We start from the raw sequence: 23,847 nt of genomic DNA on the forward strand, positions 1-23,847 counted from the left end.
GGTGGAAGAAATTCTTTGCTGTGAGAGTGATGGGACACAGGAAAAACTTGCACAGGTAGGTTGTGGATGCCTCAAACCCAACAGTGTTCAAAGCCAGTTTAGATGATGCCTTGAGTGGCCTGGTCTAGTGGGAGGTGTCCCTGCCCATAGCAGTGGAGGCTGGAACTAGATGATCATTATGGTCCATTCCCACCCCATTCATTCTATGATTCCAAAACTAAAGATTGTGACAGGGCAGTGCAATGAAATGAGGAAGAAAGAAAAGAGGAAATGGCCCCAGCTCTATAATAGCACTTTAATACCAGGAAAAGGAGGCAACACACAGTCCATGTCTGTGTCCCAGTTGCTACTGTAGGGACGCGTGTGTGCTGTGGGCCTGAAGCAGGTGTTTGTGCTGGTGTTTGGGGCATGGGGCCTGTAGCACCCTGTTGTGCAAGGGGATTTCATCCTGTGCGGCATGATAAAAATTGTGCCTTCACCTAACAGACTTTGAAAATGTCTATGATTTTTTTTCTTGGGAGAGAGATAGTAAAAATCATGAAATTGGATATTCAAAGTCTTTTTATAAATACTTGCAAAGTTTCACTGAAAATAAGAAACAACAGCAACAAATAGTGCAGTTAGCGGAAACTTTGTGATGGTGCTTTTCTAGGGTGGGGTAAAGGACACTGTCAGTAACCTGAAAATATGAAGATATATGTGTGTTTTGAAACCCCTAAAAGAGAGGGCATAACAATAACTATACCAGAACGATACCTGAACTATACCAGAATAGGTTGATACGTTTATGACTTGTTTTGACGGATAAGTGAAGTCAAAATGACATTTTCTTCTGTTTGTATTAGGATTTCAAAACCAAAAAGAAGGAAAAAAAAAAGAAGAAAAAATATAGGAAATATAGTGTTGCAGGAAAGTACAGTTCATTTCTAATTCTTACCCACTGCTTCTTTGACGGGAATGACCAAAGAATTATGTCTAACCCAAAAGCGAAAGCTACTGTATTTTATATCCCTTTCAGTGATAAGGACATCAGTCTATGAGCAGATGCCCATCATGCTTTGCCTTTTGCTATAAATATTTATCACTTAAATGTTGCCTGTATAATTTAAAAGGCCGATATAAAAGACAGCAAGGCTGCAAATGAATGTGCACAGCTTCAGAAAGCAGGTTAGTAAATAACATCATCCTCAATTTACAGATGTGAAAATGGAGATGTTACAATCTTTCTCATGTCATTGACAGATTAAAGGAAGACACTGGAACTAAAGCTGTTAATTTATATATATTTATCCAAGAAACTTAATGCACACATGAAAATATAATCAGATTTTACAAAGTAGGGATTTCATTTCTCTCCTGTTTCAAATGCAAGCTGCAGTGTAGTCAGGGATGCACTTTATGCATGGTGTGAAGGAACTGCATATGTCTGTCATAAAGTGACTAGGATAATCCATATGTGAAAATTCATTTATTCTGGAATTGCTCCCCACATGACAGTACTTTTTCTGAAGTTTAGAATTCAGTGGGGAGAACTGCCTCCTGACAGGTGCAATGGTAGATAGATTGGTAGGGCTGTTTGCTGTTGGGGGTTTTGTCTTTGTTTGGGTTTTGTTTGTAGTGAAATAGGACTGTTGAACTGAAATTCTTAGCTTCTTGGAGATCTTTATTTCCATATATGGAATTTTTTCAGCAAACTACTTCTTATTTAATTTATTTATCATGAAGAAATAATGCAAAAACAATTAGCACTCACCCTCTCTTATTTAATCTGTTTTATTTTGCCTTACTAGTTTAAATGTAATTTCAAAATTATGTATAATAAAAAAAGGCTGCTATATTTGATGGATGATTTTTTTGCCAGTGAAAAATAATGAAATTCCTTTTTACCTTAAAAATTGCTGTAAAATGTATAAATAATGAAATTTATTTTATTGAGAGATAAATAATTAATATATTCTTATTGTTCACCTTTACATGCATTTCTAATAATGCAGAAATTTATAGTGTGGAAATTCTACTTTTGTCTTCTAATTTTTTCTCTTCTCTCCTTATTTGACTAGATTCTTTTAACTGAAAGACAGTCCCTTCAATAATAAATCATGAAAACTTTAATAAAGAGGAAAGCTATTTAGATATTTAAATGTATAAATCTCACTGATCTGACATCCATTGTCTCATTTTGTTTGTGACATCAGGTTTGCTTGTTTGGAATTTCATATTTCTAAACAGCGGAGAATGTAAGAGTTCTAATTCAAAGCATCAATCACAGAGAATGAACATAACCTAATGTCACTGCTGAATCAGGCCATCAATTTATTGCTTTGTAAAAGCAATCAGCAAGCTATCAAGCAATAAAGTGCATGGGAAAAGTACTTCTTTTGAGATAGCACAGCCATTGACAATGATATACTGATTGAGAGTAGCAACTATTTTACAGTGTAGTGTGCCTATTACTTGTTAAAAGCTCTGAACTGTTCAACACATGTGAAATATGTCTCTTATTATTATGGATCAATCTAGTTTGTTTAATAGCCTTGTATGGCACTTAGATTCACTGTCTTATTTAATGAGGTTATATTTGCACTCTCTGGATCTTTTGTTCTAGCTGTAGGTATGACTTCAGTTTTCCACTCGGTTTTCCAAGAAACAGTGAATGCTCAGACAATTATTTTTTTAATTTGCTTACTATGGCAAGTGCTACAGAGTAAACTGCAGAGCCATTCAAATCCTTTTACTGTACCAAAATAACAAATATTTTACACTGTGCTAAAAAGAAGAATTGGTGTTTTTCATAGATGTCTAAAATGCAAGCCTTTAGCAGTTCTGTTGTTGGTTTTGGCTTTTGATTGTTGTGGTGATTTTTTTTTTCTTCCTTACTCCCATATCCCATGTTTTCTTGTGATAAAAAAGGGAGCTAGAAGGAATAGGATATAATAGCCAGCTGACCTGATTTGTACTGATGAGGTATATATGTTATATTGGTATAATGAACTCTGCAACTGTTATCTGCTCTAGGCAGGAGGTCTAAAACCAACAATCTCATCTCTGTCATCGATGCTGGAAAAAACTGATGTGGCCTTAGGGACAATGAAATGTTAGAAATAAAGCATTAAAAGTCTTTGCTACTCTTGATGTGTCCTAAAGGATTGCTGTGGTAGTTGGTACCACACAGTTAAATTTACTAGCCTGCTACCAGAAGTTTTGATGAGCTTTCCAGCAGAATTTTTAATCACTTAACCTTTCCAATTGCATTAAGATGAGCTGTCAGGGGTCTCCTTTCTTAATGCTTTATAAAAACCTCCTCTGTCTCCACACTTTCTTTACCTTTTAAACTCCAATAAATTCCTAGAACTGTTTTGTTGCCTGGGGAATTTGTAGCTCCATGTTCAGACCATACCCTATTTACCTGAATGCGTAATTTAAAAAATTAAATTACTTTGGGATAACATACTATTCTGTGCTACATTTTTGTATGATTTTGGTATTTCTAGATTAAAAAAACAAATGCTCCCCCCTTGATTTTTATGCAATAAAGGATTTTCCAGAATAGTCATTTAACATATCAGTTTGTTTTCTTTTTTTATCCAACTCAGGTGTAAAAAAGTGTGCATTCAACTCCCATTTACAAAACATTAATTAAATAAACATCACAAAGCCACTTTGAGATTAAACAATGTGCTTATTAAATTAATAAAAGAATTAAAACTGAAGAATTAATGTGGTAACTGCTTCTTATGGTAGTGTAGTAATAGGTGACAGACTTGGAGTAGGAACCACCAATCCTCATGCTAAGTGCTTTTCCTCAGTTATGAACACTTTTAAAACACACTCTTTATCATTCAAACTCTTTCTTGTGGCACATGAAATGTCATGGCCAACAGTTTTAACATATTATTCCGTCTCTCTCAAGAAGCTCCTGAAATTTTCTACTGAAATGTGCTTTGTACAAGTTGATATTTTTTTCTTATTTAAATTAATTTGCATAATACCATATATCTATCCTAGAGAAAGTACAATCAAATATATACATTTCAATTTTGCTGCTTTACATGATGGTTGTCTTTGATTTCCATGAAGTGTCACTCATCATCTTTTTGCCGTATCTGTAAGAAATTTTATGTCTTGTACAAATGACTTTCTTCATGGTTGTTGCCCACATCTCTAATCCCTCAGTATGGAATCTTCTATTTTGTCTTTTTTTACCATCCCGCAAAAAAATTGCCAATGAACACAAGAGCAGAAAACACTTCTATTGTTATAAAAAGGAAGTTCCATAAATAAAGGCAGTGAAAATTAAATTTCCTTACACAATTAAATTTTCTTACACATGTGAAATTAAATAACATTATACTACTTAAACATCTACTTTGTAAAACTAATCAAGACACTGAAAAGAATAGCCAAAAACTAAGTAATTTCAAAAGTAAGGTATTTTTCCTTTCTTATCCAATTTAATTGAAGGTACACCTCTCTCCCACCACTGAGTTCTCTGTAATTGCCTTTTTCTCAGGAAGCACTTACTCCTGAAACAAAAGGAAGTGCATCATTTCATGGGTGACTATGAACTGGCAAAAAAGAAATTTTAGAAAATAATTTTCATTAAATACCTCCATATAATACCTCCAATACCTCCAGTTTGTATTCAATTTTCTAATTTTTAGACAGGTAACAAAGTTAGGTAAATTACAACTTCAAAAAGCTTCAACACAGGACACTTTGTGGTCTTAAACAGATGAGTCTGATTTTGAAAACAACTTAGGCATTTTTAAAAAGTTATTGTTCCATTCAACCATGACTTTCTGTAATTAAATGGTTTTACTAAGAAGTATGCTGGCTGAAACAAGTGCATTAAATATTGTAGCTTAATGTCAGTAAACCTCCTACAATGAAGGAGAAGTTATACAGGAAATTCTTTAAGAAAAATGTTTCAATATTCTCTTTCTAAACCTCTCAATATAATTCTGAGATGTGATTATTTGACCTTCCACAGAATTGGCATTCAATTAAATTTTATTCCATTTGTTTAAAAAAAACCCCAAAATTTTAATTGACCTCCATGGGATATCAATAATTTTTTTTCCTCTGATGTTTAACTGAGGCATTTATGTTTCTGCTTGATGGCACAAGGTCAGCTAAATTCACACTGAACATCTTTTTAGCTTCTGATTTGTTCAAAAATATTATAAAAAACTCAAGCATTCTCTTAATATAGTGTTGTTAGAAACTTCCATAATGAACATGCCTTACAGAACAGGCTAAGAAGCAGATTTTTGAGAAATAAAGAGGGACATGTGTTGTTTATCTCTCATGGTATCTTTTAAAAATATTTATTTTCCAGTTTCTTTCTATTTTCAAGAGTATTAAATGACATACAAAAGTGATTCTGTTTCAAGATTAACAGTGCCCACCAGAAGCTCTAACATGAGGATTTAGTACAAATGGTAATTTAATACTTGTGTGCATTTACTCTGTGGATACATACTGACCTTACTTGTCTTTTCATCTTTACTAAACACTAAAATTTAACAGGATATGTATTTTTAGTGTCAGGATTTGGGAATCTTTGCTTTTTTTCACATTTCATTTACCATAAGCTCCACTAAAAGAAAAGCAGCGAGCACAGAAGTGGTTCTTCATTCTGATGAATTCATCTAGACCACTTTTAACTTGTGGATTTGTTTAAAAATACTCTTACTTAACGACCTACACTTTCCCAAGGAGAAGCCAGGAAATTTTGAACAATTGTCCAAAAAAATTTTTTGACTGTTACGCTTTTGTCCTAAGGGTCATGAATGAAGCTTCTTTTCTTGTGTGCTCAAATCATAGCTGAAGAAATCTTAATCACCTCTCTATTAAAATTAGATAAGGACTAGCTTGGAATATTCGTACAATTTGGAAATCTCTTTTTAAAGAGGCATTAACTTCCTGTAATCATGGACACTCCTCAGCAAATGCTTGATACTCTATTTACTTTGTATCTTTTTGAAAAACCCTCTAAATTTGTTTGCTTCAAAATGCACTATGATTATTATACCTTATACCCCTGCAACTGGAACAAGAAAGAAGAAAACTTTAAAAAATTATTTTCTGTCCTGAAAAGGATATACAGTAATTTCACGACTATAAGGCGCACCCTTTTGACTAAAATTTTCCCTTGAACCCGGAAGTGCGCCTTATAGTCCGGTGCGCCTTATATAATGTACAAAGTTTGGAAATTTGCCAAACCGGAAGTGTGAGCTGTGAGCCGTGGGGGGAGCCGGAAGTGCCACGGCAGCTGGCTGGGGGCGGGCCAGGGGGCCCGCAGCACCACCCCTCTTGGTTCCAGGCAGTCCCAGTGGCCCATGGCTGCCAGGTGAAGGCTGGCCAGAGGGCCCGCGGCACCTCCCTTCCCGGGTCCAGGCAGCCCCGGGGGCCCATGGCTACCAGGTCCAGGGGGGCTTGTTGGCTTGCGACACCGCCCCTGCGGGGTTGAGGCAGGGCCTTGGCCAGCAACTGTGCGAGGTGAGCTGGGGGCGGAGCCTCATTGCAAAAAAAAAAATGCGCCTTATAGTCCGGTGTGCCTTATCTGATCTACAAAGTTGCGAATTTTGCCGACTCCTGGGGGGGGGGGGGGGGGGCGCCTTATAGTCCGGTGCGCCTTATGGTCGTGAAATTACTGTAATTCTATGAAGAAACTTGAAACAAACAAAAAAATCAGAACCATGCTCTTTGTACTTTTAGCACAATAAGAGGAAGATTGTGTGTAATATTTAAATTGTTGAAGAATCATTGATGATACAGGATCTCAGCAAAGAAAAAAATGGTACCATATTTTTATATTTTTTTCTCAGTTTATAAAAGATTCACACAGTTTATTTTGCTGCACGAAGACATGTCAAGCGCTGTACTTATCAACTATATGAGCAGGTGAATTTTGTAATATTTCATAGAACTTGTGGTTGGATCACAGCGAAACTTTCTGTATGCCTCTGTTGTTTATACTTTACTTACTCTTTTTGCATGACTGAAATTTCTGAGATGCGTTATTGTCCATTAGATTCTTATACCTTTCACATGTTGTACTTTCAGATTTCTCTACAAATACACCTCTTTGAAGATAATTTATATTTGAAGTACACCACTGTATAACAGCAGACTGAAGTGATTTAGGAAAATGTAATATGATGCCACAGCTGTCATAGCTCTAAACAGCTTCTATGCCTCATAATAAGTGACTACTATATTTAAAGTCAAAATAATTATACGCCTGAGAAAATGGCCTGTGGTAAACAAACTTCTATGACACATAGAGAAAAGCAGATGTCTAGTTAGAAAATTAAAATTTCATACTACCTACTATGCTAGATAGTCACAAGTCTGTCTTCACCACTTCGCCACAAAATTAAAATGTACTTACCTCAAGATCTTTTTTTCACAGACTTGGGGGTCAATGCATTTTTCCTAGGGAGGTTCATATATAGTGAAAACTATTTTTCACCTTTTTCTTAATCATTGGTAATTGCAATTTACGCGTGAAAAAAATGTCTGCATCTCCTATCTGCATTTTACTAAATCATGTGTTTAGGATGTAGATGACATTAAAATGTATGGTAAAATGTACGGTGTTTTCTTCTAGATTGATGTTTAAGTTTCATCTTTCTTAAGAGCACCTCTGTAACAGAGTATTAAAAGTTATATTTTTGCTCTTTGCTTTTCTTCCCTCACATTTTTTTTCCTGAGTAAGTCACTTTACTCAAAATAGCTGCTTTTTAACAGCTAAGTAACCAATTATTAGATTGGGACTGACAAAGGCAGGTAAACCAAGACTAGATCTATTTGTGAGTTTGCTTCATTTGCTAGAGGTCTAATTATAATTGAAATATAGACACAACTTTAGTAGTTACAAGGGTTTGTAACATTTCAAAGGTAATTACTCCTTTGAAAAAAATGTTCACGAATGAAATTTGTGTTACTGCAAGGTCCCTCTCAATTAATGTATCTTCTTGATTCTACAAGGATTTCTTCTCTGTCCACAATATTGATTTGAAGACCAACATCTGCTTAAACAATTTGCTCAAGAGAGAAGACAAGCAGTCACTCAAAGCTATTCTGAGAACTAGCTGAAGTTTAGCAAATAGAATATACAAATGTTGCTTAAGAAAACTTGGGGAGAGGGTTTGCAGGGTTTTTTGTTTGTTTGGGTGTTTGTTTGTGGGGTTTTTTTGTTTGTTTGTTTTGGTTTTATTCGTGGGGGTTTTTTTTGGTTTTTTTAGAAAATACAATTACAAAGAATTTAAGAAAGTCATGTTTGAGATGGTTTTTTGGTGTTTACAGCAGGCATATTACCTTCTTGAAAGCGAATCTACATGACCAGACCCTTACAGAACCCTGAGGTGCAGATTTTATTATCTGGTGGAAGCCAGATTCTTTTGATAGATAGTTTTTGCTTCCTCTTAGTTGTTTTGTGTGAAGAACTTCTCATTCTCACAAGACACCACAGAGTCGTGGAGCTCTGCTCTTCTATTGAGGGTGCAGCCAACAACTCTATTATACACAACTGCACTAGCTGATTTTAAAATCTCTGTAGAGTTGTGTTAGAGTTTTTATAACAGATTCGTAAAACAGCACTTTTTTCCCTTGCCCAAAATACCAAAACTATCACAGGCTGATAGAGGGATGGAGTTTAAAATTACTTTTAATTTTCCAAATCAGTTTTGTTTGAAATTACTGTTTAAGTTCTCGTGTGGCTGTGGTAGAGTGGTACTCCAGTGGCAGTCAGTCCCAATGATGCAGAATTCTACTACGAGGATGAGAGGCTGGACCTTGACATGGGAAATGTTAAACTGATGTTTAGCCATTGGGACGACCAGTGGAATCATGGTTCCCACTTGACTAGATTGTCCTATTCTAGGCCAATTCCTATTAGAAATTACTCTTAAATTCATAATGCTCATCACACTAATTAGAATTCAAAAGGTTCACAGTATTATGGCATTTGTTCTTAATACTTAAATTCAAATCAACAGTGACTCTAGTGAGGTTTGTCTATGTAACAAATTGCATGTAATCCATCTTTCCCCATTTCCCAGTTCTCATCAGAAAAAATAATAGACATTTAATATATATTTTTATAAACATTAATATATCATAGTAACATCAAAAATTGCATTCCTTTAGTGAACATAGTGAACATTTTCGTATTTTTTTGACCATTCATTCCCTCATCATATGGGGAACCTCTCAATCTTTCTTTTTATAATCTCAGACAACTACAGGTGTTGTTAGTTTTATTCAGGAAATGAAAGTGGTTGTATTTGCTGAACCAGTGATATTTATCTTGCATCGGTAAAACCCATTCAAAACTTCCTGTACCATTAGTTCTGCAACTTTCTATATAGACAGAGAAACCCTTATACACAATAGAACTGTATTTTAGAGCCTTTCAACAGTAAACATTAACGATAGACAGTGTTTGTGTTTTTAGCCTCTACCCCACAAAGAATGCCTCAAAGTACTTTTACATCATGGTCATGCTAAAAGTATTTTAAATAAATAAATAACACAGAGGAAAAAGAAGAATAAGGAAAGTGTTTGAGCCTTATTTTTACCTAATGTCTTTGGGTGAAGGAAGACACCCCGTTTTTCCAGGTTGTTGTACGAGACATCCATCAGGACCCTGTAGAAACTACAGAATTGCTGGGAATTAAGGGCTAAAAGTCTTCTCTTCACAAGTCCTTTACTTTGCACTGTCTGCAGTAGCACAGATAAGATGTGTTATGATATTTTGAAACCCATAATTGTGATGTAAGATTAGACAATGATCATTAAAGTCTACAGCATTGTTACAACTGCTTGTATCTACATGATCTTCATGGTTCCCTTTTTTTTGGTTGGTTGTTTTTGTTTTTTTGTTTTTTTAAAATCTGCATTCCTACAGCATTGAAAATGTTTGCTGCACCATCATAAGATAAACAATTGAACATCCCTCATGGAATATTTTATTATTATATTCTGACTAACTAAAACTCTTGTTTCATTACTGGCTGGTATTGTAAGAAAGGATATTACATCAATTTCATCACCACCTTAGTTTTCAGAAAGCCAAACTCATGGGGTTTTTTTGCTCAAACCTTTGAGACTTTAATCCTGGCTTCAACCTGCTGTTGAGCATTGCACAAGTTCTCCTAGAAAGGCTACTGTCGTGTTGCATTCTGCTCTCCATTCTTTCCGCACCAGAAGACTGTGTGTTTACTATCATGGAGACTTTTTTTAAGTTCCTGTACCATGCGTGATCTGTGTATGGATATTACTTTATCAATAGGTCATGTGGGACCTAACAAAGGAATCACTGACCTTTTGGTCTCTATTAAACTGTAAATAACTGAACACTTTAAAAAAAGTCTGTAGTGCAGCACTGTGTAAAATGAAATGAAATTCAACAATGTTGGCTTCTTCATGCTGCCTTTAGGTAAACCTAAAGGATTCCTTTTTATGGTCAATCACTCTCCAACAAATTGCAAGCCTAGAGAAGGAGAACTTCTCGCACTAGTTTTTTTAGATGCCAACGTAGTTTACTTTGATGACTGTTTCTCTCCTTCTCTTAACTCTTGAGTTGAAATTGCTCACTGTGAAAAGCATCTCAGTCATTGACTGCAAGCGAGTGATACTATTTCATGGCCTTTTTGTCAATCATCTCCCATTCAGGGGAATCAGATCTATTAAGTACTGCTGTGGTACTTTGACATTCAACTCTTTTTTTCTCTTGACATGGCTATAACTGGGCTTTGACAGACTGTGTTAAAATTATTAAGGTGTGTTAGACATGTAGAGCTTATTAGAGGAATGATGACAAAGATAAACTGATTCTGTTGTATATGAGCTAGCACAAAGCATAAACCTAAGAGTAGATATATTCAAGACACTATATTCCTTCCTTTCTTATATTGAGGTCACCTGGCATCTGTGACTGCCTTTCTTCAGGGACACTTTATAGTCTGAATTCTGGTAGTGTACACTCTGGGATGCAGAACAAACAGTATATATATTTACTTTGTAACAGCGTTGGATATAAACAACTCATTTCTGCTACTTGGTATCTTGAGCATATTATAATATACTCCAGAGGAAGTGTTTTCAAAATTTGCTGTCTGCAGTGCAATAGTCTCAAAACTATAGAAGTAAAGGACACTGACTGGAATTTCTAGGGAGCCATTAATTTCCTAACTTACCTCTGCCTAAAACTGGAAGAGATCTTGAGGGTTATAAATTCCCTTGCTAATGTAAGATTCTACATCATATAATAGAAATCTTTTGTCCTAAGAATGATGTCTTATGATCAATTTCCCTCAAAAAACATTGAAATTTGCTTGTGCTGCTGGAAATGATGTTAAGGATAAACTTGGTCAAAATTAGCAATTCTCATAACAATTTCAAAATATTACCAGAATTTTTTTTTTTTTGTTTTTCAACTACCTTATCACATTTTCAAAATTTAGGAAAACAGAAATATTTTTTAGCTGCTTGCAGATTTATAAGAATTTTAAGGAATGCGTTTCATCTTTGGTTTTTTTTTTTTTTTTTTTGGTAATAATTTCTCCATTATATTTCAATCTTCACTTTTTATATTATTTCTCTCCCTTCTGGGTTGCATGCCCTTTGGTCCTTTTCTACTTTTACAGTACTACACCTACATGGAACTTTCTTTGGCCAGGTTAATTCAGATCTGATCTAGAGATGACCACACGTTAAATCTTGCAGTGTGGTTTTCCCCTCCTTCATCTTTGGGGGAGGTGTTTGTGGATTTTACATTTCTCTTTTGGCCCTCATTAATAGCTGTATTCACATCCAGTGTTCTGCTGCAACTCTCAGCACTTATTGCTATAATCCTTGCTATTATAGACTTATAACCTTACTGTTCAGACTATGATAGATTTGAGGTCTTAACTTGAAAACTAACTGAATTTGACTGAAGATGGGACAACTGTTCCACTTGTAGCTTCTGTCACACTAAATATCTGCTCTGGAAAGCTTACCAGTGCTATCACTTATGGAAGCTGTCAGTGATGGAAAATGCTGTCATGTTCATGGCACTGCATCCTCTTTAAAGGGTATCCCAGTGCACTTCAGACAAAATTAGTATTAGTGGAATAAAATTTGTGGTGTAGTGTAAAACAGTCCAGTTAATCATCTGCATAATGTTTGTATTTCATATCTGACACTTTCACATTTTTCTTCAAGACAGAGGGAAAATGCATGAAAATTGCACCTAAGCATAAGCAAGTTAAGGACTTACACATGAGAAATTAATAACTCAGAAAATAGCTTAAATCCCAAAAAATTTCACACTTTGTCAATACTTTTAGCAGCGAAAAACAACCATAACTGTGTTCTAGTAAAAATTATTTTCAATTGTTTCGTTGATATCCTCTGAAGGACAAAAAAGTTTGCAAGCACTACTTCATTAACAGAATTCAAATTAGTTGTCTGTCAGCAACTGTAAACAAATCTACAATCACATAGTTTATTCTACTGTTAGTTTCATTCAATTTACTCTTTATAACTTTAATCGTTTAATGCTTTTAAACCTTAGTTAACCTTATTATAACTGGAGGAATTTCCTCTTCTCTAATAAAGTAAATGAAGAATGAAGATGGAAATCCTCATCTAAAGTTATCGGATCAGGTTATCTGAGTGTCAAAATGGAGATATTTCACAGAATTTTCTCCTGGTGTCAAGGAGAAGATCTTTTTAATTAAATTTGAATATTTCTGTAATAATCAAAAGATGACTGTCCACCATTCTGATACTGTATTGCCATTATTCTCAAGAAAATAAATGCTAAGTGAGTTAAAATTCTTCAGATAAAGCAAATTCATTTGTAAATTAAACTACATGGAACATGCCCTGTGCTAAGGTAGCTGTGACACTGGTGTTAGGTAATCTTCTTCCTCATAAAAAGTGTGACTAATTAATAAGTAATCATAAAAGCAGTAACATTTTAATAGTCTGTGAATAGCCTAGGTTTCAGGATATTTTTTTACATGCTAATTCAAATTTGTTCTGGTGCTATGACAATGTGAGAAAAGAGTCTGCTCAAAAACGGCTTAGCTGTAATCCTGTAGAATTAAAGCCTGGAGAATTGAATGCTTTGATTTTATTGATCTCACTGATAAACTTTACATGCATCACTTTTGTTGTCGTGAAGAAGATATTTATATTATTAGTGCCTCGATTTCTAGTTCACAAAATAAATCTCTATGGATTCTCTTTCCCCCTGCCATGTACTGTTAATTGTTGAAATAATGTCTGCATTCTGACAAAAAAACATATACATAGTTACATCTCAATAATCTTGTTATGCTTCAAGGGGTTTTTAATGAAAGAAAAAAATGCCCATATAAGACAAAATTCAACCTTACATATACAATTTAGTATTACGCGTTATTGAACTCTTCTCATCTAAGGGTTCTTCTTTCTATTGGACAGAGCATCTATAATGCAGTTTCTTAGGCTGAAAATATGAAGGAATGTGATACATGGTAAATTAGGGGACAGAAAGTCTTCGCTTCTGTTTTGGTGCCAGCTTCTTAAATTGATGTTGGGTAGCCTCTCTGACATGCTGTGTGCTCCTTGGTGTAACTGTTTAAATGAAATAGGATCTGCAGTTTTACCATCCTACAGTTGGTACAACTTCACTTTTATTGAAGCAAGATGTAACTTTTCAGAGAAAAAATAATTAGGACTAAATAAATATCTTTGGATGAGACAATACTGAAATTGAAACGGCAGTGTTTCTCCCTGTAATTCTCTGTCTGTTTCAACTTAATATTTGTTTTAACATTGTTATTAGACTACTTCAGGAAGTCAATTAGTTTTAAAATTGTAACCCTTTTCACTGTCTCATCGAGCCCCATGACACCAAAGAGGAGTATTGAAGTATGAGCTATAACATTAAGTTACTAGACCAGTTTTTGGTCCTTTAGGAAAGAAAGGCCTTTAGAGGATGTTTGAAAAGGAAAGTGACAGCTGAATAGAAATGTCCCCAAAGCAAACACTTTAACAGAAACTGCAGCATAAAAGATCTCCACAGTTAAGGGCCATCTAAAGCAAACGTACTGTCTAGAAATAATTCACCCTGCCTGTATTGAGAAGATGAAATATTTTCCAAAAAATTTTTCAAATTTTATGGTTTGCATATGAACAAAAAATAACATCTAGAGTAACTTTAGTGTTTTATACCATTTGAGAAAACTCAATGAATGTCATTTTCATACCGTCCTTAAATTTTACTCCTAGTTTTTATATGTTAATGTTTGTTATGTCTCTCCTAAACCACACTTTTTTGAAGTGATATTGTCTCTCTTTTGGACATGTATATTAAAGAAAGAAAGCATTAAGCCATATATTCAAGATAATATAATTAATTAGAAGCAAACTCACATGGGAAAAAAAAAACCTAAAACAAAAAACAAACCACAAAACAAATCCTTCAAACAAGGTAAATTAATTCTCTGTCCAGAATGTTTTTCATTCTGATACACTGAACCCAATCTCCATCAGAGTTTGCCACTTGGACCCAAATCCATCATAATAAATTGTGAGAAGGCCAAAAGTGTAAGCAGAAAATGTCACAGAAATTTTCAATACATCTGCCAGGGTCCATTGGAGTCAGGTCATTCTCTCAGATGTTTTGAGAAGAATTAAGAGCTTCACTTACAAACAAATCAGAATTTTTTTGTGAAAGTACAAATCTATGTCTCAAGTATTAATAATGGCCATTTTTCTACACACTGCTCTCTTCAGGGCAATTTGCTATCTAGTGCTTGTAGACCACTGTGAGGAGCAAATGGGATTTTTTTAACAACTATTTATTCTGTCAGTTTCTTTAATGGTATCTCTAAAGTTACAGACCTTTCTTTCTATAGGAAGAGTTTCACAGAGTAATTTACGGAGAACCTATTAAGACAACAATTAATAGTGGGGGTTCTTCTGCCTTCAGAAATATGCATTTAATTGCTAAAATGTACAGTATAATCCTTTAACATAAAGTAATATAATCACTTTTGCTCTGAAATTTAGGACGATTTTGGGGCTAGAGAAAGATGTGTAGGGTATCTCTGAGGACTAATGAAATAACCCTTTAGATTTATTTGTGTTTTAAAAATTGCAAAAGTACTAGAAACTCCGTTGATATCAGGTGTCACCTTGTTGTATTCATGTGATTTCATGTGACAATGCACAATGTAATTAATCATGTAGTTAGTAAGCAAATCAGTTGCCAAAGGAAAAAACATCTCTTTAAAGATAGATAAATGCAAAAGAATGGCTGACACCTATTACAGATTTGAATATCTTGTTTTTCTTCCTTTTTCTGGCTAATGACAAACACTGGTTATTCATGAATGAGCAATTTTCCCTGCCATTTTTGAAAAGAAGTAGATAGTTAATAATAGGTCTTGGGATCAGGATGCATCTCTAGAGACAGCGAAGTTTCAAGAGAATTGATACACAACCATTATTGAGGAGAATAAAAGAAAAATGAAAGCCTTTTTCACATGATCACTCTGTTTGTGTGTTATAAGAATAGAACATAGATTCAATGTTGATAAACTCTAACATGAATGGTAGCAAAACCAATCTCAATAAAGTGAAAAGAATTAGAGGAGCCGAATGGATCTCAGTATATTTTCTAGATGTGAAAATTAGTGGACTATTATCCATCAAAAGATAATCAGTTTCAATGGTAGAAAAAAATAATGTATTTTGTTCTATTTATATTATTTAGAGAGATCATGAGCCAGCATTACCTAGGAAGGTGATGGGACATACCCCTCAATCTCTGCTACAGTGCATGTAACAACTGAGAGCTAGACCCATCTTTATCATGTACTATGAGCAACTTGTAGGCAGCAGCATTATCCAACTGAAGTGTGCTTTTTCACATAAGCAGGACATCTGTGTTCACCTGGAAGTGTGGAGATTTCCAACAGTAAAAAAGATATATCTATCCTCTGTTTTCACAGTAGAGCAAACTGCATGTATTTGCTCTTCTATAAGAATAATTAAAGACTTACACTATTGCATTTTTTGTCAGATATTTGTGCATTTGCTTTATTATTCCTTGTAGTTTCAGTGTTCCTAGTTTGCCTGTTGTGAGTCCTCTTCATGTTAGGTAATATAATTAATTGGGAGGATTGAATCTAAGGAATCAGGTAGCTGCTTTTACAGACCTTTAAATTGTCAAAGTATGGTTTTCACAGCATCACAGTTCTATCCAACATTTAAGATTATGTTTCAAGTTGCCTTGTAGGCTCTCTGTTATTAACCGTGTCCTTTGACTCACATCCCTGCAAATCAGGTGTCTTTACAGAAGCGTATGTAGTAAGGACAGCAAGTTCAGCTAAGGTAGGAATTTCAGGAGCGATTTTGCTGATTTTTAAAAAATTTTTTATAGCCTCTTTTGTTAAATCAGCAAAGTAGGAATTTCATGGCACCATACTAAAGAGCATAAAGAGGCATATTTAGCCTATTATAGATGTGGCTTCATTACTACAAACTCACTAGATTTGACTTTGTCAACCAAACTGCATAAGCTGCATTACAAGTGGATTTTTTTTCTGAAACAGGCTGGTTCACTGACTTCAGTCAAGTTTTCCTGGACTCCTCTTGGTGTTGGTGATTTCTGAGTGGCAAAAAAATCTCAAACAACAGGCACACAGAGGATGTTGTGTGTTGACACCTGTCGGCATCTAAGCACCACACAGCCAATCATTTACTCTTCCCACTGGTGGGATGGGCAGTAGAATGCACCCTCTAAATTTGCAAGTTAAGGATAGTTCAATAATAATTAAAAAAAAAAAAAAAGAAAGAAAATGAAATAAAATAAGTGATGCAGTGACAATACATCACCAGCTCCCACAAGCAGACTGCTGCCCAGCCAATCTCCAAGCAATGGTTACCTAACCAAACTTTTGTCCCTCAGGTTAATTGTTGAGTATGATGTTATATGATATGGAATGTCCCTTTGGGCAGTTCGGTTCCGTTTTCCTGGTTCTGTCTCCTTTCAAATTACATATTCTCAACGTACTTGCTTCCAGGACAGTGGGAAAAAGTGAAAATCTTGATACTGTATAAGTGCTGCTCAACAATAATCAAAACACTCCTGTGTTACCAGCATTGTTTTACTCACAAATCCAAAACACATCATTATACAGGCTGCCATGAAGGAAATTAACTCCATCCCAGCAAGAACCAGTACTGCCAAGAGCATGAAATTTTATTTGCAATTGCAAATGTCTGTGCTTAGTGAAGTGCTAATTAAGTTGGTGATCCACAGAGAAATCAAAAAAGACTCAGTCTTTATACAGCAGCTAAATAGAGATGATTATTTTTCACTCTATGAATTATATTTCACTCTTGCTCATTTTGTATATAGTTTTTCTTGGGCCTGCTTTTCCTTCCCCCCTATCCCTTTTCCAGGATTTCCTTTCTAGTCTTTGCATAATTGTCTTCCTTTTTTTTATCTGAACCAAGGCTTATTACTTATTCCTAGCCTCTCCAATGAACCTAAGCTGTTGAAATGACCCTAATGATCTGCTTTTTCTATTACGGGTCTTCTAAGATTCAATTACAGTAATTTCACGAATACAAGCCGCACTGTTTTGACCAAAATTTTGCTCCAATACCAGAGATGCGGCTAATACTCAGGAGAGGCCAATATGTGAATACTTTTCTGACATTTTCAACCCTGGGAGTGCAAACCAAGTCAGTGCAAACTGCAAAGTCGAGCTCCTACCAGTAAAACCCTGCATTTACGTGGTTGTTACAAATTGGTTACTCTGTTGCGCAGTGGGTGGAGCTGCTCTGTGCAGGCAGCACAGGGGGTGGGGAAGGCGGGGCAGCTCTCTCCTGCTTAGTCCTGCAGCTCGGGGGAAGCAGGGGCTCTCTCCTGCTTGGCCCCGCGGCTCGGGGGCTCCTGTCCCCGCGTGCTGCTGCCGCAGGAGGAGGCAGGCTACATCCCCGCCTCCCATCGCCACCGCAGGTACCGGTGGGCTCTGTGCCCCTCCTGCCGCCATGGGGCAGCGCCGGGCCGGGGTGACCGAGCCCAGCGGTGGCGGTGGCCAACCCCGAGTGGCCCCGCTGAGCGGCAGCGCCAAGCTGGACCACCCAGCCCTGTCAGCAACCCCAAGCCCTCATGGCCCGAGCCGAGTCAGTAAACCCCGCCATGCCGCAATTCCATTACTATTTGGCAATTTTGTTGCATGAGGGTCCTCGCTGCGAATGACAGAGCGGTTTATAGTCAGGTGCGGCTTATTTATGGACAGAAAACAAAATGTTTGCCAACACCTGTCGATGCGGCTTATACTCAGTGAGGCTTGTATTAGTGAATTTACTGTACCTTAGTTTGAGTCTTTATGCCTATATTTTTTCAATTGGTGTTTCAGACTACTTATTTCAATCACTACATTAAAAGTTCTCTTATACTTTTGAAGAAACTATGAGAAAAAAGTTATATATATTGCATATATTGTAATATTATTCGTAGGAAATAATTCCTGATTGTGATATCTTCATAATAAGTACATCTTTTAGGTAAGTCTATAAAAGCTATCTATGTGAGGTTTTTTCTTACTCCAGAGGTTTCATTAAAGTTTTTCTGTTTATGTTTTTTTTCAACACAACTTACTTACCTATAAATATTTTATGAACACTAAACTTTATGAATTTATGAATTAGATGGATTTTTATCCATTTAGGTATGCATAGAATTTGTGAATCCTTTCAAAATGATTCAAAATTACTTTTGGATGAGCTTGTATTTTGTGATTTTAGGTTCTAAGATTTTATGAGCTTCTACTGATAGAAATTAAAGCTGTTTTTCACTTAAAAAAACCTAGAATGCATTATTTATTCTGATGCATATATTTGACCTTCAGTGAGGAGCTGTTCAAGAACAAACTATAACCAAGTCTGGAATGCAGGCCATTTTAATTTGAGTTCCTTTTAATCCATGTTAAGGGGACAAAATAAAAAAGATTTCATTAGCCTAGAATAGGTTTCTAAATATGGCAATTTCTCAATACGACCAGAAATTAACCTCTAGATAATAGATTGCAGTGTAAGGAGTTCAGATTTCAAACAGATTTAACGATTCAGTTCACCACGTATACATTTTGAAAAGGCATTTAACAGGCTGATGGCATGTTCATGTTTTCCTTAGCATCCATAGGCAGAAACAATGATTTTAACTGCTGGTGTAGCAAAGCAGTAGCAGGGTTAAATTCTAAAGCATAAAGATTTTATGGTATCTACAAACCTCAAACTCTTTCTTTTCCCTCTAACTCTCTTCATAGGGGCACTAATAATTTTGAATCCAATCTGCCTTGGATGACTGACCTACACAGTCCATTGTGTCAGAATGGGTATTTTTGCTCCAGTGAAGTAGCCCATACTTTTTTTTTAGATGAGCATGAAATGTTACTGATGACTAAGCAGGACTTCTTCAGGACTAAAGTTGTGATGAATGTTTGAGTTTTGCTTCTGCACTTTTTCAGTCGAGAGTTAAGGTGGGATTTTGGCCTAAAAGAAAGATGGGGACAAATTTTTATCAGAGACCATTGTGAAAGAATAATGGTTTTGAGCTGAAAGAGTGGGGACTTAGGTTAAGTATAATGAAGAAATTCTTTCATGTAGGGGTGGTACTGGCACAGGTTACCCAGAGATGTGACAGTTGCCCTAACCCCATAAACATTCAGGGTCAGGCTGGATGGGGCTCTGAGCAATATGTTCAAGTTGAAAATATCCCTGTTCATTGCAGAAGTCTTGGACTAGATGACCTTTCAAGGTCCCTTCCAGCCACAGCAATCTGTGACTCCCTAATTCTATGATTATATATGCCTGCTGTTGGGTGAGATGCAGAAATTTTGGTACTAGGCAGTTTTTTGCCAAGTGTTCTGGCTGTTATGAACTAGGAAAAAAAGAAAAATAAAAGAAAGTAATAAAAAAAGAAAGGAAATCTATTTATTTATTTTAGGAGGTAAGTCTTCCAGACATATCACACTTCCTCAGAAATTTCATACATCAGTGAAAAATAAGTTATTATGCTTTTCTGCTCAAGAAAATAATTTGGAGCATAATTCACAGTTGTGTAAGACAATTACTGAGATCGATTGCATACTATAGATGTCTTGCTATAGTGTGCCCTAGTCTTTCCTACTGAGCTGATTCCAAGTAAATATGCTTAGCTGAAAGATACATGCAATACAGAAAGATTCATCTCATTATTAACAGCTTCATTCCTGATTTAATTTAACCACAATAATGATATATATCTTGAACCTGCACACTAAAATTGTCTGTCATGAAAGAGAGAGTGGGCTGAAAGAGAAGTCATAGTTGTGTCAGTGAGAAGATAAAAAACATAATGGCTCTGTTGGTGGATTTTATTTAATCAGTGTGAGGATAGGGAATAGAGAGTTACACAAGTCCTGGTTAGTGCTGACAAAAAGAAGGAAGGAGGGTGAATGGATCATCCAACCAGAATGCATAAAGAAGATTAATATGAGGATGAGTTTTCAGAAAGAAAAATTCATAAAATCATTGGATGGTTTGGGTTGCGAAGGCATTTTGAAAAACATCTCATTCCAAACCTCCTGCCATGGTCAGGGGCACCTTCCACTACACCAGCTTGCTGAGATCTCTGTCCAGCCTTGTCTTGAACTGTTTTAGGGTTGGAGCATCCACCACTTCTCTAGGTTTTCCAATGTCTCATCACCATCACAGTACAGAATTTCTTCCTAATATCTAATCTAAAACTACTTTCTTTTAGTTGAAGTCATTACCCCTTGTCCTATCACTGCATGACCTTGTAAAAAATCCCCTTCCAGTCTTGTAGACTACCTTCAGATACTAGAAGGCTGCTGTAAGGTGTCCCCAGAGCCTACTGCTCTCCAGGTTGAACAAACCCAACTCTCTCAGCCTGTCTTCACTGGAGAGGAGCTCCAGCCTTCTGAGCAACTGATGTCCCTCCTATGGACCCACTACTACCAATCCATGTCCTTCTTGTGCTGGGGGACCCCAGAGCTGGATACAGGTGAAGCGTGGAGTAGAGTGGTGGAATCGTCTCCTTCACCCTGCCTAGCCATGTTTCTTTTGATGGAGCCCAGGACACAGTTGACATTTTGGGCTGCAAGAGCACATTGCCACCTCATGTTGAACTTCTTGTCAACCACAGATGCCTCTACTCATGTGCAGGACTTTGCACTTGGCTGGACTGAACTTCATGAGGTTCGTGCAGGTCCATGTCTCAAACCTGTCAAGGTCGCTCTGGATGGCATCCCCTCCCTCTGGTGTGCCATCTGCACTTACAGCTTGGTGTCATTGGCAAATTTGGGTACAATCATTCCTACCATCCCTGTCACTGACAAAGATTTCAAACAGTACCACTTCCAATACTGACACCTAAAGGACACCAATTGTATTGAATGAGGGGAGGCATTCCCCTGACCTGAATTTGGACTGATGTGTCAGGAGGCCCTGGTCTTTCTTTGTTATGTTTACTGTGACACTTTTATCCACTTTTCTTTTCCAAATTTGAATTTCTGGCATAAGATTGGATCAAAAAAGGTCAATGAAATTGAATTTGGCATAGATGAGACCTCAATAGGAAGGTTTGGGGAACCAGAAATGACCTGTGTCTGCAAACAGAGAGTGAATGCGTACTGGAAAAGCAGTGGAGTGGATTTGGTGATGGGAGGGAGTGTCAAATATTTTAATACTCTAAAATTATTTCAGACTTACATTTCAGCGACCTTTTCAGTATTTGGTGGTGTACAATAATGTTAATAATGGCTAATCCCTGTCTTTTTATCAGTAATTAGTTGGATGCTATGAACCCTCCATTCCTTCCAGAATAGAAAAGAAATCAGAACAGTGCTGAGTGCTATTACATACTAAGTATTCTGGAATTTTGGAAATTATTCAGAAAAAACAAAACAGAAAAAATATCAACAGTAAAAGCAGGCTAATAAAGCACAGAAATCTCACAAACATATGCAAGAGCTGTTCAGAATCTTGAATTTCCCCACAAAACAGCAATTCCAGCAACACAAATATTTCAGCCAAAGCAAAACCAGGAAGCATTGAGATAAAACAATGCATTTTAAGCATTAGATTCCTCTTATCAGAGAACCTGCAGTCTGTTTCTTCTGTTCAGACTCCACTGACATGAATTTCAACTGTCATATACATCAACAGATTTTTGTGGCAATGATGTAGAACAGAAATAATCATAGACCTCTGAACAGATTTAGATAATGTCTGCATTCAGAAAAATAATGAATTTTCAAGGAGAAATATCAAATTCATATAGACAGAAATTAATTTGATTGTATATATACATTACTATTATATGGTATCATGTACAGCACATTAACTAGAACATTTTAAATAAATAATATAAACAAATGTTCAACATATGCAATAAATACATAAATTGTGCTATGCACAGCATTAATAGCTAGAACACTGAGTTTATTTCTTTAGGTGGTTATGATTTTGTAGTAATATTTATTTATTTTTTTAAGATATTACTTGCAGGATCTTCAAACCATCTGTAATGAAGAAATTTTTAAAATTTTGTAAATGAATCTTCAAAGTAGTTAGCAGCAATGTTGTGTCAACAAACATTTTAATTTTCCTTCAAAGCATTTAGGTTGCTAGATATTTAAAAAGGAGAATAACGTTACGTGTACAGAAAGTGAACAGTTCTCCTCTACTCTTGCACACATTGTCTGGACATTATAATTTGTATGTCTAATGTTGCATTACTGATATTCAAGATGAAGGAAACTATTATGCAGCAAAATAAGAACAAATTGTAAAATTGTTGTAATTCAGACAGGTTCTAAATTATGAAATTTCATCTGCATCTTAGGAAACTTCCTGGCTACTTTCATAAGCAAAGTATTTAATGTTTTTCTATGTAATCTTACAGTTAGTTAGCACTCTCTCAATGGATTATAAGTTGCATGTATTATTTAACAAGGTCCAGTATGAAATGTTTACTAAAATGTAAATGTGGAAGATGTTGTTGTGCTCAGTCAAATTAGATTTGAATGCTTGTGTTGATTCATGCAAATATCATGATAATAATTGTGTCCTTTAAAAAAATAGACAGTGTATTTTCTAGGGATTACTCTTCACACTGGAATGTCTTTGCTAATCTAGAGTCTATTTGCAAAGACATATTTGTATCCATATTAAAATTGTGACTAGCAAAAACTGTTTTAATTTATTTTTATTTACAAAAAAGATAAATTTGTCTGGAAATAAAAAGAAATGTGTTTTATAAATTAAATTGATCAGTGCAGAACTTTAATTAGTTGTTATGTAGATTGCTGCAAGATGGCGGAGTGATGAAAAGCTTTGTCTGACCAAAGTAGGATGTTTAAACAGAGCATTTTGAAGACTGTCTTTCTTATCCTAATTCAACTTTGGACATTCTCTTTGAATACATTACTTACATTAATATCATTAAATGATTCTTGATTGCAAACTCTTTTTTTTTTTGTCATTACTGAAACAATTGAGATTTTTTTCCCACTATACATAATTTACTTTTCTTTGAAACAAATTTGGTCTGATAACTAGGACTGTGGAAGAAATCAGTGATGTTATTGAAATAAAGTACTACTATTTAGCTGTTTTCTTCTTACTCATTTATGGAGCAATAGGTTTTTTACTCAACTAGATTTAGCCATGCTGAGGATGAAAAGTGTGATTATCATTTGAATGTATCATTAAAACTGTAAATAAATAAGATACATGAATTTTGACAGCAGTGGGCAGAAGAAAGAATCCATCTTGGGG

The sequence above is a fragment of the Catharus ustulatus genome, chromosome 1 (assembly GCF_009819885.2).
Source record: "Catharus ustulatus isolate bCatUst1 chromosome 1, bCatUst1.pri.v2, whole genome shotgun sequence".
NCBI classification, from domain to species: Eukaryota; Metazoa; Chordata; class Aves; order Passeriformes; family Turdidae; genus Catharus; species Catharus ustulatus.